This window comes from Canis lupus, chromosome 33, assembly GCF_048164855.1.
Source record: "Canis lupus baileyi chromosome 33, mCanLup2.hap1, whole genome shotgun sequence".
NCBI lineage: Eukaryota > Metazoa > Chordata > Mammalia > Carnivora > Canidae > Canis > Canis lupus.
Window position 1 is genome coordinate 33,477,151 of NC_132870.1, and position 17,899 is coordinate 33,495,049.

The window sequence follows — 17,899 nt, forward strand, 5'->3', positions numbered from 1 at the left end:
TGCTCTAACTTCTTTGAAATATGGATTCATGTACACTGTTAATTTTATATGGAATAAAAAAATAGGCAGATATAGATAAATAAGTATTTCTTTGCCATTATTATTGTTAGAGTAATAGCCTTGTAGGGTTTATACTTTGATTTGTTTGTCTTAATACTTTTAAAATTTAGGCATAAAAACGGGGAATTTGACTTAGCTGGCTAAGGCAAATAAATAAGCTCAACCAGCACAGAAACGATGATCTGTCCTAATCTTAGATATCTGAACACAAATTCCTAGAATTGCATGAAGGATATATATTTTTGACAAATACTTACCAATATGTACCATTATCCAGCACTCAAATATTAAAATAACTTTAACATGAGAACCACAAAAATTGTTTTAATAAAATTACAAATATATTTTTCATGACAAGAAAATGTTTTTAAAATTTATCATAAATCATATTTAAAAGCAATTCAGTGCTTATACTTAAGAAAAATAACTTTTAAAAAAACAAATATAATTATTACATGAAAACTCAGTGGGAAATTTCATCCACATAATTTTAAGATTTTATTTATTTAAAGATTTTATTTATTTATTCATGAGAGACACAGAGAGAGAGAGAGAGGGAGAGACATAGGCAGAAGGAGAAGCAAGCTCCCTGCGGAGAGCCTGATGTGGGACTCGATCCCAGGACCCCAGGATCATGCCCTGAGCTGAAGGCAGATACTCAACTACTGACCCACACAGGTGTCCCTTAAGGTTATTTTAAAAGTACACAAAAAAAGTCATTGGATCCTAACATCAGTGTTGAAAGTCAATGTGTATCAACTTTGCTGACTATCATCTTCATCCCTACTCCCAAATTCTCACCCCATTTTCCTGGTTCCAGACTTTAAAAAGTAAGTTTAGATTAGCTTCAAAATTTATAAGATCAGATTAGTAACATTCAGGGCTGACTAGAACAAATTATAATGTCTTCTAATAGGTCAGAGTTAGATTATTCAAAGGAATTTCTGACTGGTCAAAAAAACTATTACTCACGAAGATTTCAACCTCGGACGATGACAGAAAGTGAGAAAACATGACCAGTGGTTGCTAATTATATGGTTACCTGCTACAGCAACCATGCAACAGTATGAACAACATAAGAGAGCAAGCAATCCTTTTGCTTGAAAGAAAAAAGTCATAAGGGCTAAATACAGAATTTCAGAGATGGTTAATAAAGTTAATGGATAAGTCATTTAATACACTTTCCTGCTCATTTTAAATAAAATTGTATATGTGAGGAGAAATTAAATTAGAGGTTTATTACTAAACCTAGTAATATCTAGATATATTCTTTGCTTCCTTTATTTTTTAAATTTCTTTTTAAGATTTTATTTATTTATTCATGATAGACATAGAGAGAGAGGCAGAGACACAGGCAGAGGGAGAAGCAGGCTCCACGCAGGGAGCCCGACGCAGGACTTGATCCCAGGTCTCCAGGATTGTGCCCTGGGCCAAAGGCAGGGGCCAGACCGCTGTGCCACCCAGGGATCCCCTCTTTGCTCCCTTTAAAAAATAATTTGAGATTATCTTATTGCACACTTTAATTGCATCTTACTTATAATTTGTTTTTTGAAAACATGATTTCATTTCTTGGAAAAGTTAATATTTATTTCAAGTTCCCTTTATTCATTTTTTTTCCTTTTTTAATTCTGCATCAATATTATTTATGTATTTCAGTAAGTAGTTCTAATTTTCTTCATTTTTCTTTTCCTTGCCTCATCTTTTAGTTATTTCACCTTCTAATACTTATATAGAGCTAATTAGTGATCTCTCACGTATATTCTTAAGTATTAGGAATATTTAAAAAGGAAGAAAAACTGCTATCATATGACTTGCCTATTATAGGAATCTTAAGATGGTGCATCTTCATATTGTACTGTAACTACGAGGATCTACCAGAGCACTGGACTAATACAAACTTTTTGTTAAATTTATCCAAAATGTACACAGCTATCTACTATGTATTAAATGTGTAAGACGTCTGGTTAAGAAGACAAAAAATGGCCATTAGTAATTTCTCAGCTTTAAGTATCTGAATAGCATTATTATCTTTCTGCTTGTGGAATCCAATGCAGATTCAACCATTCTGCGTTCCTCAGTCTGGGTCAAAAAGAGAAGCTCTATTGATAATTTCACACCAGGCTGCTCAGCTGGGTCCATATGTAACAGCAAGACACAAACACATTAAATGTCTTAAAGCAGTACAATACTTAGCTTCATTGTGAGATTAAACAAAGGCTTTGTGATTTATGATAAACTAAGGATATCACACAGGAAGGAGACTGCATCATGCCAAAGGACAGACAAGATAAGGATCTTTTATTCAAAGTGCAGATCAAGGCAGCATTTAAAATGAAAATAAGATACATTGAAGTGCATTTCCCATCTAAGGTAACTATAGCTTTGTGACACTTTTGCTTGACTTTTATACAAATATATTGTGCACTGGGTCATGATATAAAACCTTTATTTGTTTTTTTAATGGTAGATCACAGGATAAATGCTTGATAAACACTGGGTTACATAATCTTTTAAGAGGATCCTATAAGCTCTTTTCCAACTTTTTTTACATTTCCACATTTCAAGATGATTATAACTAATTAACACACAGAAAACTAAAAAATATGGTTATTACCAATATAAGGTTGAATACAATCCTCTAAGACTTTTTCCTCTAATATTCAAAAAAATTTAAGTTTAAAACACACTTCATTTCATTTTGGATTTACTTTTAATGAATAACTAGAAGGAAAACCTAAAACATTTATCTTGCCAAATTAAAAATAAGCCTTTACAAAAATTTACTCAGTAGATGAATTGCTTTTCTGATAATAGCCCTTAGAGAATACAGTGAATGGAAAAACTTATTAGATCATCCTCTCTTTGCAGCTTACTACCATATTACCTTACCATTTGCAACTAAATATTCCCTGAAGATACATAAGCCCAAATGCTCTCAATCTTTCAAATCCCTGAGAATTCATTTCTCGCATAAAGTATTTTTCCAAATTTGATTCATCCTATAAGCAGAAATCCCTTGAGTTTAAAATTCTACTAAAATGATAAGAAACGTATTCTAAAACTGTAGCTAGTGTCCATACTATACTATCTCATAATGGTTTTTGATTAGCTATTTATGTACTGAAATTGCTTAAAAGATCAGTTTATTTCCTCTGTATAATATACACAAACATGAAACACATGAAGAAGAATTATGATCTTAGGCTCACAATTGAAGAAAAATATAAAAGTTATGCATGAAATTATTCACAAATTCATACCCTTGGAATAATAAAGCCTTTTAATAAATACAGCTATAGGCACAGTCAGCATCAGGTACCTGGGAATATATTTTGGATAAGCATTCAATGGAACAGTCAGTTCACCTAGATCAGTGATTTTTTTTTAAAAATAAAGACTAATTGTTTCTTATCATGAAATCAAGGAAGTTATAACAAATGTGAGACATTTCAAATATTGGGGGCATATGCCTACCTCAAAGACATCTCAAAATAAGCCCAAGAACCAATGATCTTTCTCTAAAATCTGCTTTATCCAATGTCTTCCATATCTTTCTAGTTATTCAGGATAAAAATCTCAGTGTAATTCTTAACTCTTTTCTCTCTTATACCCAAAATCTAATCTGAAAGCAAACACCTCAAAATATATATTAGAAAAAAAATTATGTCCTTTCACTGTCCTTATCACAGCAGCCAAAACAATCCTGTTAAAACTTAAATCTGATATTGCCCCTCTGCTCAGAACCCTCCAGTCTCTTCAACTGCCTCCATGTAAAAACCAAAATCCCATCTGTGACCTATAAGATCCCTTAAAGTCCACCCTCCTCCCCCCATCATCTCCCTGGCATCTACCTGCACCACTCTTCCTTTGGTGGCTGTGCTCTGACCACACTGGCCTCCTTGCTGCTTCTAGAGAACCCCAGGCAAAATCCTGCCTCAGACTTTGCACTTGCTATTTCCTCTGCCTACTAGAACTCTTTTCCTCCAAATATGGCTCACTACCTCATCTTCAAATTGCTACTCAGCTTTTCACCTTTTTTGTAAATAAAGTTTTACGCGAACACAGCCTTGTCCATTTGTTTATGTATTATAATCAATGGGTGCCTTCAAGCTAGAACTACAGTGCTGAACAGCTGCAGCGAAAACCATATAGCCAGGAAACTGAAAATATTTACTGTTTGCCCCTTGAGAGGTAAAGTTTGCTGACCCCTAGAATAGAAGAAAAGACCTTGAAAGGGAGAGGACTGGTTGTGAGAGGCCTGGGTGTGGCACCCATAATCTATAAAGCTAATTAAAGCCACCAAGACTGATGGTTGTAAGTGAGGAAGGAGAGAAGATAGTCAGTTCCTACAGAACACACAAATGACAGGAAATTGCTACACTAGGAAGTGTAGGATGTTATAATTTGAGAAAATGTTTCAAAGATAGGGCGGTAGAAGAATGGAGGTGGGGGATATTGAGGGAGGAGGTGTTAACAACAGTGGTTTTACAAAAGCACTGAAGAGCAAGAAAACACCTCTCGACTCCCACGTTCAGCAGTATGTAGAAGAAAACAGCCAACTCAAGAGAAAGCCAGATTGTAGTTAGCACAAGAAAAAGAAATGAACAGAGACCACTAGGAGAACTTAGGGCATTTTGCAAATATTATGACATCAGATTTCTTATTATATAATTAAAGGGAAAAAGAAAACCAATAAAATGTATTAAAACTTGGCAATATTCTCAGTCTTAGATATTAACTCAATAGTTAAACAAATTGATTCTCTTTGATAAATGTTCATTTTTTTCTTTTTTAGAAAATAGACATTTTTAAATAAATATATTAATTTTTAAAAATTACACTTAAGGAATAGGAGGTTTCTGTCATTTTATTACCAGAATAATCCTGGGGGAGGATTTGAATCTTATTAAAGTGTTACTGTGATTTTAAATGTTTATGCATATTTCCTGCATTTTATAACATCTAAATTACAGAATAATATGATTTTATTCATTTATATCATAACAATTTTAATATATTCATACTCAGTTTTATTTTTTCCTTCTTGGAAAAAAGAAGATACATTTTAAATTGTCCTCAATAAAAACTACATGACATTAATTTGGTTTTTGATGGAAATTGGTTTTGCCATCTCTATTCCTAACCAAAATTTATGTCAAACTGTCCTTTAATGCTGAACAACAACAAAAAAAACATCAGTAGGAAATATGTTTCAGTTTTATTTGGTAAATATTTTTATCTCTATAATCTTGACCACAGTTCCCATTCAGAGATTCTAAGCTTACGGCATATATGTCTTAAGCTTTATGAATGTTGTACCCAAGGTTTTTTAATAAATGAAGTTCTTGTTAGAGGAAGGAGTTCATTCTTTCAGTCACTCAGCCAGTTTACTTGGGTGCCATATGCTGGGGCTATAACTATGAACACTTCAGTGGTGATATTCATCCTCAAACGGTTTTCAGTCTTTGGGACAAAATCCCTTGTTAATTTTGTGATTCTGTAGCCTAGATTATCAGATTCATCGCTTCACAAAGCACATTTCAATAGTTTTATTTTATAGTCTTCTCATTATGCACCCCTATGGGAACACAGGAACACAAAATAATGAGGAGGCAAACAAATCTAAACAAAGCATCAGTGATAACTAAATACACTATAAAATGTCTTCATCTACTAGTGGCTATTAAATCAACAGTCTGTATCTACTGACCAACTGATTTCACCAAACACATTCCTCTGAATTTTTTTTTTTCCTGGACTCACTATTGAGAAAATTTAACAAGTTGTTTAACCTGAAAGACAAATTTCCCCATAAACAAGAAATTTAGCATCCCCTGTGGCCTACTCAAAACCATTATCCACAAGGCAGCCATCACTTCAAAATATGAATCTGGTTGTATCACACTAGCCAGTCTTAAAATTCTTTAATGTCTTCCTACTGATTTATCACATAATTTGTCATTTAAACGGGGACATTTTGAGAGTAAAAGAGGGTGATTAATTTTTACACCATGGTATAAATCAGGACAGCCCTTGGAAAAGTAGTTAGAATGGTCATCCCACCCACTAGGCTCTACCTCTTCAATTTCCCTCACACTTGCCCTCCAGCTCTCTCCAACAACAGAGGTCCTCTTTCAGAATCGGGTACTCTGCTCCCTCATGTAGCAAGCCACATCTTCACATTCTTTGGTTTGGCCTTCTCCTTCCTCCTCTCAAACTTAACCCCTAGCTATCCTTCAGAATTTAAAAAAATTTTTTGGGGGGGCAGCCACGGTGGCTCAGTGGTTTAGCACTCACTGCCTTCAGCCCAAGGTGGGATCCTGGGGACCCAGGATCGAGTCCCATGTCGGGCTCCCTGCAGGGAGCCTGCTTCTCCTCTGCCTGTGTCTCTGCCTCTCTCTCTCTATGTCTCTCATGAATAAATAAATAAAATCTTAAAAAAATAATTTTATTTATTTATCTATTTATTTATTCATGAGACACACACTCAGAGAGGCAGAGTTTTTAGAGACATAAATGGATTCTCAAAGGTTATAGTTTTATTGCCTATAGAGCAACAATCAGTTTATCACTATAGCAATCAAAGAATCCAGAATTCTTTCTGTGACTATAAATATTTCTGTTACTCTTACGGGTTATTAAACTGGCTCTGACATTCTACTAGTTCTCTCATTAATTAGTTAAGTAAATTTTTTGATATTTTAGGTATATGTAATGCTTTAATTGGTGTACACAGTATATGATACACCACAGTCTACTTAACTAGCCCCTCTGCAAGGACATTTGGATTGTTTTCAGGCTTTTTTTCTTTAGCCCCATTGCTGTCACTGGTCTTTAGTGAGCTTCTCATCGTTTATTAAATACATATATAACAACATAAGAGGCAGAATTTCAAGGCCTTCTTTGGCCCAGAGGTATTTAAATAATGATCTGCTGTTTGTACTTTATATTCAAACAAGCAGGCTTCTTACTATTCCCTAAGAGATCTTTTTGATTTTTGAGACCCAAAAGCTTCCTTTCCTAGAATGTTACCCTACACCAGTCTTAACTTTCCATTAGATGGAAATCCTATCTACTCCTTAAGCTCCAATGCCAGCTGTTCTTGATCCATGGACTCAACATGGACTCCTTTTCCTTTATTTCCTATAATCCTTAGAATTTTACTTCAGGAAAAAAATTTTTTTAAAAAGCAAAGTAAAAATTACTTACTGAAATAAAAATGAGAAACATACTCAACCTTGAAATAATCATTTTGGAAATAACACATTATAAGATTTTTTTTTGATACCTAATCAGATAAAGAAAATATAAAATCTCCAGTCAGACCCAAGGTGTATTATGGAAACATAGCTTGAAAGTAACTGATACAAAACAAAATCAAAATTGAATCTTTCCAATAGCTTTGTAACATGCTTGATATATTATTGTAAAAGGATTTGAAAAAGGAAAGAAAAAGAGTTGTTATTGCTCTTAAGTGCTTTAGTCAGTTAAAATGAACATTCCTGCTCACTTGATAGAAAAGCCTTGATTTTTATAGAATTAAACAACTTTCTGTTCTTCATGTGCCTTCTAGGGTAGACTCTCATACAAATGAGACAAACATTGCATTCAATAATGCAGTGTCCTACAAAATCTGGTGTTGTATTTCAGGTCTCTCCGTTCTTCATGACTAGTATATTCTGGCATATAGAAGAAACTGAGTAAATGCTTCTTAAGGAATTAATGGACTCTGGTATTAGTGTATCAATGGGTTGTTTTGGCTAAGTTGATCTCCTACACCAACTCTTGGTGAATGATTGGCCACATTTCTATAATTATAAAATAAAGTTAAGTTTTGGACATGTGTTGACCTATAATCAACACAAAGGCATCCTAAGGACTGCTTTTGACTTCATATAAAAAGATTAACATCATCTTAGCTAAATAATGCTTATCAAACACTGTCTTGTCCTAGGAGTTTTATTTATGTCCTTGGTAGAAGCAAAATCTTCTCTTCTCTCCAACTAAGGATGTGGAATAATGAGGAAGGGACCACCTGCTTAGCTGGCCAGATGTCTTATGATCAGTGAAACACACACAGGAGATTGAGGCCAGATCAGACTTATCTTCTAGTTATTTATATATGCCTTCTTTAATCCACAAAATGTTGGAGGCAGGGAGCAGGCATTCAATAATAGTTGCTGATGATGAATTATTTTTCCAGTAAACATTTACTGAGTTCCTCTCAGTGCAAAGTACCACAGGTATTAGGAATGAAGCAGGCAACAAAACTATTTGCATAACCCTCACGAAGCTAATGTTCAAAATGTACACAGATCAATGTCAAATAAGCAAAAATACACGTAAGAGTCTAGTAAGTGCTCTGAAAAAAAAAATGGAGAAGAGTAAGGAGTAACAAGAGAAAGGAAAGAGGAGGCTATGTGGAGAAATCTTCATTAATAAGGTGAATTTTGGGGGTGCCTGGGTGGCTCAGTTGGTTAAGTGTCTGCCTTTGGTTCAAGTCATGATCCCAGGGTCCTGGGATGGAGCTCCACATCCAGCTCCCTGTTCCATGGAGAGCCTGCTTCTCCCTCTCTCTCAGCCTGCCACTTCCCCTGCTTGTATGTATGTGCTTGCATGCCCTCTTTCATGCAAATAAATAAATTTTAAAAAATATAAAAAAATAATATGGTGAAATTTGAGGGGAAACCAGAAGGAAATGAATAGAGCAAATCATGGAGATGGCTCAGAGAAAATCTAATAGAAGACTAAAATTGATGTGTCTGAGAAACAGCATGTCTGGAATAGAGTGAACAAGAGAGAGGATAGCAGGGTAAGAGGTCAGATGTATGAGTACGCTCCTTTTTGGTGGGGGAGGGAATTTCAGGGGCCTATAGGGCTTTGGAAGAGGACATTAAGGGCTTTGATCTTTCCTCTGAGCTTTAAGGGAATTCACTACAGGCTTCTGAGGAGGGGGAGACCGTTCCACTTGTTTTAAGAATAACACTGTAACTGGTGTTATTCTGAAATATATTGTAAGGAAGCAAAGATTGAAACACAAAGAAATGAATGTAAAAAGCCAGGTGAGAGAAAGATGGAATTTCAGGCAAGAGTAGTGTCCCTGGAAGCATACATGTGGTCAGATTGAGGATATATTTTGAAAGCAGAGCTGACAGGTACTGTTGATAGATTAGATGTGGGATATGAGAGAAGGAAAGGAATAAAGTATGACTTTGGTTTTGTTCTGAGTAACTGCATATGAGAATAAGTGAAGATGCAGGAGCGGCAGGCTAAGGCAATGGGGGTAAATTACAAACACCCAATATACATCTTAGTGGAGAAATAAAAAAGCTCATAAATGAATTCACTCTTTAGTGAATGAAATCTACTCTTGGCCTCCCTGAATACAACATGAAGAGAAGATATCAGCAGGTGCCTGGTGGTTCAGTCAGTTAAGCAGTTCAACTCTTGGTTTTCGACTCAGGTCATTGAGCCCTGCAATGGGTTCTTTCCTCATTGAGAAGTCAGCTTGTGATTCTGTCTCCCACCTTCCTCCATCCTCTAAGCTCTCAATTAAATAAATGTTTTAAAAAAATAAAAATAGATATCAGAACATTATTGTGTTTAAGAGCAAGAGCTCTGAAGTCAGTATTTGTATGCTCTAATCTTGATTCTGTCACATAGTAACCATGTAATCCTGGACACTTACTTATTAACCTTTCAATGCCTCAGTTTCTCAGTTGTAAAATGAGGATAATAAGAGAATCCCTCCAATAGCCTATTGTGACGATTAATGGAGATAATATGTCAAGAGCTCAAAATAGTTCATTGTACATAAAAGCCCTGAATGTGATTTATTAAATTACTATAATTATTAAATGAAAAGGAGTTATTATTTAATAAAAGTTGTAAATTTCATAGCAAAAATTTGACCAATTTAATTGTATAAAAATATTGTAGGAAATAAAATCTTTCATACTTGTGGTTGGTCCCTAGGCAGTAACTATAGGATTATGACAGTTGGGTTTCAGCAAATGGGCAGCCTGAGGAAGAACAGAGGCACTTGACTAAATGAGGAAACTTTAGTTCATACCCTGACTACCAATAGTTTGTTCTTCAGTCTTGGCAAAGTACAAATGGATCTGGGCCTCCATTCCTCATATACAAACTAGTGAGCTGGAGTTAGATGGATCTCAGCTATCCACTTCACCTAAAACAGTGCATTGGCTTCAAACTTTAAGCAACATTTCTTATAACATTAATTATATAAATAAAGAGTAAATATTTTTCACAAGGACTCACAAAAGTTTCTTTTTTAAGTAATAGGCACAACAAATTATCACTTAGGAGTTAGCTCATTTCCTTTCGATCACTGATTGCCATATGATGCTCTCTTCAAAGCTAAAGGAAGTAGAGAGCAAAATGCCTTTCCAATAATTATGCTATTATTTTATGTAGAAATGTGCTCCCTTAAAAGTAAATTTAATTCTTTGAGTTCAAAATCATTGTTTTCCATCATTTTTCACTCTAACAAATATCAGAGTGCTTAATACAGTCATTTTTCATTATTCATGGAAGTTATGCTCTACAAAGTTGTCATGGACAATTAATAAATACTGAACCATTGTTTCTGGGGGAAAATACAGGGTTAGCTTCCTGAAAATCTCCTGTCACAATATTTTTATCAATTTATCAATATGTAACCTTGCTTTATATGTGCTTCTAGTTAAAGAAATCTTAATCTATAGTGCTGATTCATTAATGATGAACACACAGCCAATAGGGCTGTAACTCACACCTGTAGGAAGCTTTCCTATAAAGCCTAACACATGTGTTTGTTTTTTTTTCATATTTTCTACATAAGGCACATCACAGCCTTTCTAAGCTTAGAAACAATAAACACCACTTCAGCATTATGCTTGGGGACCATTCTAATCAGAAAAATCACCAACAAAAAGCACAAAAATGTGACATTAAAGAGTGAAAAAGATATTTGTTTCAACTATGAGAGCTGATACAAGAAAGCTGACCATGACCATGTCAGATCTCAACTGGGAATGCCATGCACATCGGGTGACTCCAACTTTTTGCTCCTCTGCATGTGTCTGTGAATGTCCAAGAATGACTACAAAAGCAGTCAAATCGGAAGTCAAATATTGAAGAAATTATAAACAAATTTTAGCAAGCAAGTGAATTTGCAAATATGGAATCTATAAATGAGGACTATATATATTTCCACATGTAGTTTCACTTGATCATGGCTCTTAGCTCTTTAGTTATATTTAACTGTTCTTTAGCACTATCAAGTATCAAATAAGGTTAATAACCACAATACTTAATTGTAGATGAGGAGATCAAACCTATGTGGTTAATCATTTATAAAGTAAAACTTTTTAATATATCAGTTATCATTTGATCAATCTACCTAATAATCTTACCTTTTTTGATACAATCTTCCTAAATATTTAAGACTTTATGTATAACCATAAACACTATTAGAAGAATGCCTACATATGATGACACTACGTTAGATACTACACTAGCAAATTACCTTGCAGTTTATAACCTACTATAAGATTGGCTTCTATTCAGGAAAGAACATAAGAAAGAAAGAGAAATGGAATAAGAGATATAACCTCATTAATTTTAAAAAGCCATCTTTAATATTGAAGTATGATTAACATTAATGTGAAAATTATACTTAAAAATGGCAGTAAAATCGGAAGTCTAGGTGACCTTTTTTCTGGATTCCTACCATAGAACAGTGAAATGTGAAGAGAGTTTGGTATACATATTACCTTCTCTGATCCTCTCAAAGGGCTTATCTTTCCTCCTACAAAGCCTCTGGATGTTCAAATTATTCATTATTTCACAAAATATTTGGGGCTCTCTGGTAAGAATTCTCAAGATTATATATGTATATATGTATGTATATATGTATGAGTAAAAAAAGTAGAAAAGAAAGGTAATTAAAATGAAGGCAATTCTTTCTATTGGTAAAAATTGACTCCTTTTAAAAAAAAACTATTTTCATTTTTTAAGGGCAATAAAATCTTAGAAAATATTATTTCAGTGTCATATTGGGAAATTTATAATTCTTAATATCTCCTAAACAGAAAGGTTTTTGAACTAGACCATAGGTTTGCCTGAACAATCTAAGAATTGAAAAATGAATGGCTATACCTGTTCCTCTTGCTTTATGTTACCAATAACTCAATGTAAAACTGCACTCAACAATGGCAAGCACAGGTGGGAGAACATTTTCACAAACTTAAAAAATTACTTATTTCTACAACTCAACAAAACAAAATCTAAACAGTAAAAAAATACTGTAAATGAACCATACACTGGAATTAAGGGACTAATGTTTTTTATTTCAAGCATATTCTTTCAATTGGCTAATTCATTACACATACACACACACACACATTATGCAAAGTACCAGACTGACCAGAACTACTCAATGGGCTGAACCTCAAAAAAAGTTTTAGAAACTGCTGATGTAATTGAATCATCTGAATAAATAAGTTTATATCAGAAATTCCTAGAACCTAGAGTAACAATTTCTGTGTGATCATTTGTGACAGTCAATTCTGAAAACCAAAAATGGGCTCAAAATAATTTTAATAATTTCTTTTCTTTTAAAGATTTATTTATTTATTCATGAGATACGCACAGGGGGAGAGAGAGAGAGAGAGAGGCAGATACACAGGCAGAGGGGAAGCAGGCTCCCGACAGGGAGCCTGATGTGGGAGATCCTGGATCCCAGAATCACGCCTGGAGCTGAAGGCAGAGGCTCAGCCCCTGAGCCACCCAGGCATCCCAATATTTTTTTTTAAGGAAAGATACATGGCATCAACAGACTAAAAGTAAGCTTTTGGTCTCTTAAACTTTCTCATTAAGAAATGACTCAGTTAAAATTATATTCCTTATAGCATATGTATAAAAATACATACACACGCATACAACTGGAAAATCTTACACAAAATGATATTTAACATTACTACATGAAAGACATTCTGATATCTTTTATTAAGTATTTATTTTATTACACATAGTGGCAATGAGTCACAATGTACAGTTCAAAAAAACCCTGACACCAGTATTTGTCGTTATCTCTCCCAGTTCAGGGCCTCAGTGCTAGTAGTGGATTGATGTAATAGTGAAAAAGATTTCATTTATTTTTAAGTTCCTTAGATAATAATATATGTAATACAAGTTTACTTCTGTCAAATTATGTTCTTAGTAAAAATAGAAAAGATAGAAAAATTCTCCATCCTGCCATTTTTCTCTAACAGTTCTCAAATCAAACCTCCCTTAGGCAGACTCATACAAAGGAAATGATGTATAATTTGTAAAGTTTTTTAAAAATATATTTCATTTATTTATTCATGAGAGACACACGGAGAGAGAGGCAAAGACGTAGGCAGAGGGAGAAACAGCCTCCCTGTAAGGAGCCCAATGTGGGACTCGATCCCGGCGCCCCGGGGTCACTCCCTGAGCTGAAGGCAGATGCTTAACTGCTGAGCCACCCAAGCGTCCCTAATTTGCAAAGTTAAAAAGCTCTTCAGGGGACATTTACGATATTGACTAAGATCAGCGATTTAACTTAGCAGATAATGAATCAGGTCCATATTATCCCATAGACCAGGCAATATAGACATAAATTCAACACTTTACTTCGGCTCATCTGTATCTTCCTTTCTATTCACATCTAACTCAAGTCACTGTACTAAATATCCACTTGTTGGGTAGCAAAAAAATTAATGTTACTTTCAATGAAGAGAAATATTTACATAGATCTACCACTACATCTGCCACCATTTTATCATTAATGTACAACTGCCAATATCTCCAGGATAAATGTCAATTCTGTATCAAGAATTGGATATTATACTGCTAATGTCTCAAACCAGAGCAGTATGCTACCATACTCACTGACAAAATAGAATATCCATGCAAATCTTGTTCCTCGACAATGATCAATCCTCAATCTAAATATGGAAAAGGTTTGTCAGATTGGACAATCCGAGGTAACACGATTGCTTACGAGCTGCAAGGGAGGCTGAAACTTTGATTCCTGAATTCTAAATTGGTAAGGTGGGACTCAAAATTTTATTTCCCAACTTTAGAAAGACTATTTAAAAGATCATAGGATACAGCAATTATCTACCACACCTATTTTGTGTAACGTGTAATTAACACAACATAATAAAGAAATCAAGTTCCAGAATTTCAGACTTATCAGAGACATTAAATATCAACTACAATGTATCCTCTTTGTTGTACCAAACAAGTCCAGGGGCTATGTATTTATATAAACCAGAGCGCCACACTGTTATTCCAAAGCAGGAATGGTTTTTGTATTGGGCTGTCCAAAGATCTCCTCTTTTGTTCTCCTACCCCTAATGCTATCTGTGAGCAGAGAATGCTCAATTAAAAACATAGGGAATTACACTGAAGGGGTACAGTTAGTGATTTTAAGAAATATCCAGACTGGTTGCAGTTGATACCTCTACTATCCAACAAACATTCCCCTCAACTGAGAGAACCTGCTAGCCAATGATTTTGTGATTTGTGAGTCAGAACCAGGGTTCCTGAACACTGACATTCAAAATAACAATACATACAAAATAGCAAGTCAAATGCCTTAGCAGGATGGTCCTGAACAAAACAAAACATTAACTGGGTAAATATTGTCTTTGGTGTCTTTGCCTTTAGTTAGGTTAGAACATGAAGATGAGTGAGGGAAGTATGTAGTGGTGAAACTGGTGCCGCAAGCCTGCTTGCAAGTAGCAAGGCAATCTAAAAAGTAATCAAAAAAATAAAAAATAAAAGAGAAAGAGGTACACACCCACACTGAGTGAAGAAATAATGTTCTGGATAACAGTCATCTTCATGATGGTGAAAGTTAGGGTGTCTTTACAGAGTTCTATCTAATTTAGAAGTTTTGAAGGACAGACAACTTACCTTAAATGACACATTAGACCAGACAGATTTAATAGATATATACAAAACATTTCATCCAAAAGCAGAATATACATTATTCTCAAGTGCACATGGAACATTCTCCAGAATAGATCATATGTTAAGCCACAATACAAGTCTTCACAAATTTAAGATTGAAATTATAACAAGTGTGTTTTCTGACCATAATGGTAAAAAACTAAAAATCACTTACAGGGGGAAAATGAAAAATCACAAATATGTAGAGATTAAACACTATGTAATTGAAAGAATAAAGAATCAATAAAGAATCAAAGGAGCAAACAAAAATACAGTGAGACAAATGAAAATGGAAATGCAATGTACCAGAAAATGGAAATGTAATGTACCCAGTTTTGGGGCACAGGAAAAACATTTCCAAGAGGGAATTTCAAAATAATCCAGGTCTATCTCAAAAGATGAGAAAAGTTTCAAATGAACAATCTGATTTTATCTCTCAAAGAAACTAGAAAGGAAGCAACAAATGAAGCCAGAAAGAAGAAAAAAAGATCAGAGCAGAAATAAATAGAGACTAAAAAGACAATACAGAAGATCAATGAAACTAAGAGCTACTTCTTAGAAAAGATAAACCAAATTGACAAGCTTTTGACTAAACTTACCAAGAAAAAAAAGAGACCTCAAATAAGTAAAATCAGAAATGAAAGAGAAGACATTATAACTTTTACCATAAAAACAACAAAGCATTAGAGACTACTAAAAACAGTCAAAGACCAACAAATTGGACAACTTAGAGTAGATAAATTCTTAGAAATATACAACCCTACAAGATAGAATCATGAAGAAACAGAAAATGTGAATTAACTGATCACTAGAAAGTAGATTGAATCAGATCAGTAACCAGAAATCTCCCAACAAAAGTCCAGGACCAGATGACTTCACTGGTAAATTCTACCAAAAATTCAAAGAAGTAACACCAATTCTTTTTAAACTTTTCTAAAAAAATAAATAAAAGAAGATAAAATGTTTCTAAACTAATTTTACAAGACCAGCATTACCCTGATACCAAAACCAGACAAAGATACTACAAGAAAAGAAAATTATAGGCCAACATTCCTGAAGAACATAGATGTAAAAATCTTCAACAAAATATTAACCACACTCAACGACACATTAAAGGGTAATTCATAATTAAGTGGTATTTATTCCAAGGATGCAAAGATAGTTCAACATTTATACATACATCAACATGATACATCACATTAACAAAATGAAGAATAAAAATCATATGATTATCTCAATTGATGCAGAAAAAGCACTGGGCAAAATTCAATATCCACTTATGATAAAATCTCTCAACAAAGTGGGTACAGAGGAAACACATCAATATAATTAGGCTATCCATGACAGGCCAATAGCTAATAACACACTTAATGGTAAAAAGCTGAAAGCCTTTCCTTTAGGATAAAAAAAGAAAAGACAAGAATGTCTGTTCTCCCTACTTTTATTCAAAACAGTGCTGGAAGTCCTAGTCAGAGCAATTAGGCAAGAAAAAGAAATAAAAAGCATCCAAATTGGAAAGGAAGAAGTAAAAGTATCACTATTTGCAGATGACATGACTTTATTTCTAGAAAACCTTAAAGATGCCACAAAAAAACTGCTAGAACTAATAATTTCAGTAAAGTAGCAGGATACAAAATCAATGTACAGAAATCTGTTGCATTTCTATCCACTAACAATAAAATATCAGAAAGTGAAATTAAGAAAACAATTCCATTTATAACTGCATTAAGAAGAATAAAATACATAGGAATAAATTTAACCAAGGAGGTGAAAGACCTGTACATTGAAAACTATAAGATATCAACTAAAGAAACTGAAGAAGAAACAAACAAATGGGAAGACATTCTGTGCTCATGGATTGGAAGAACTAATACTGTTAAAATGTCCGTACTACCTACAGAAATCTATAGATTCGGTGAAATCTCAATCAAAATTCCAACGGGAATTTTCATAGAAATAGAACAAAGAATCCTAAAATTTGTATGGAATGACAAAAGACCCAGAATAACCAAAGCAATATTCAGAAAGAACAAAGGTAGAGGCATTACACCCCCTGATTTCACCTACATTATAACATTAAAGTAGTCAAGACTGTGTGATATCAGCATAAAAGCAGATACATAGATCACTTTAACAGAAAAGAGTCTAGAAATAAACCCATGCATATATGGTTCATTAATTTATAATTAAGGAAGCAAGAATATATAATAGAGAAAAGATAATTTCTTTAATAAACAGTGTTGGGAAACTGGGATAGCCACAGACAAAAGAAATTAAACTACTATCTTACATCATACACAGAAATAAATTCAAAATGTACTAAAGACTTGAATATAAGACCTGAAACCATAAAACTCCTAAAAGAAAACAAAGATGTCAATCTCCTTGACATTATTCTTGGTGATGAACTTTTTGATCTAGCTTCAAAAGTAAAGGCAATGAGGGCAAAAATTAACAAGTGGGATTACATCAAACTGAAAAGCTCAACAAAGGAAATCATACACAAAATGTAAAGACAACCTACTGAATGGGAGAAAATATTTTCAAATTATCTATCTGATAAGGGGTTAATATCTAAAATATATCTATAAAAATTTACATAACTAATTAGCATAACCTTGATTAGAAAATGGGCAGCAACCCTGAATAGACATTTCTCTAAAGATCTATTAATGTCCAACAGTCACAAGAAAAGATATGCAACATCACTAATCATTAGGGAAAAGCAAATTGAAACCACCATGAGCTATCACTTCACATCTGTTACAATGACTATTAACAAAAAGACAAAAAATAACAAATGATATAATAAAATGGCTATGGTTATGTAAATTGGTATAGCCATAATGAAAAA

General features: G+C 33.9%; 1 protein-coding gene across 23 annotated transcripts in view; it reads right to left on the reverse strand.

The window, feature by feature from the left end:
* CAMK2D (calcium/calmodulin dependent protein kinase II delta) overlaps nt 1-17,899 on the reverse strand; it is a 309,843-nt gene that overhangs the window by 163,399 nt on the left and 128,545 nt on the right. The gene's annotated exons all lie outside the window — the stretch shown is intronic.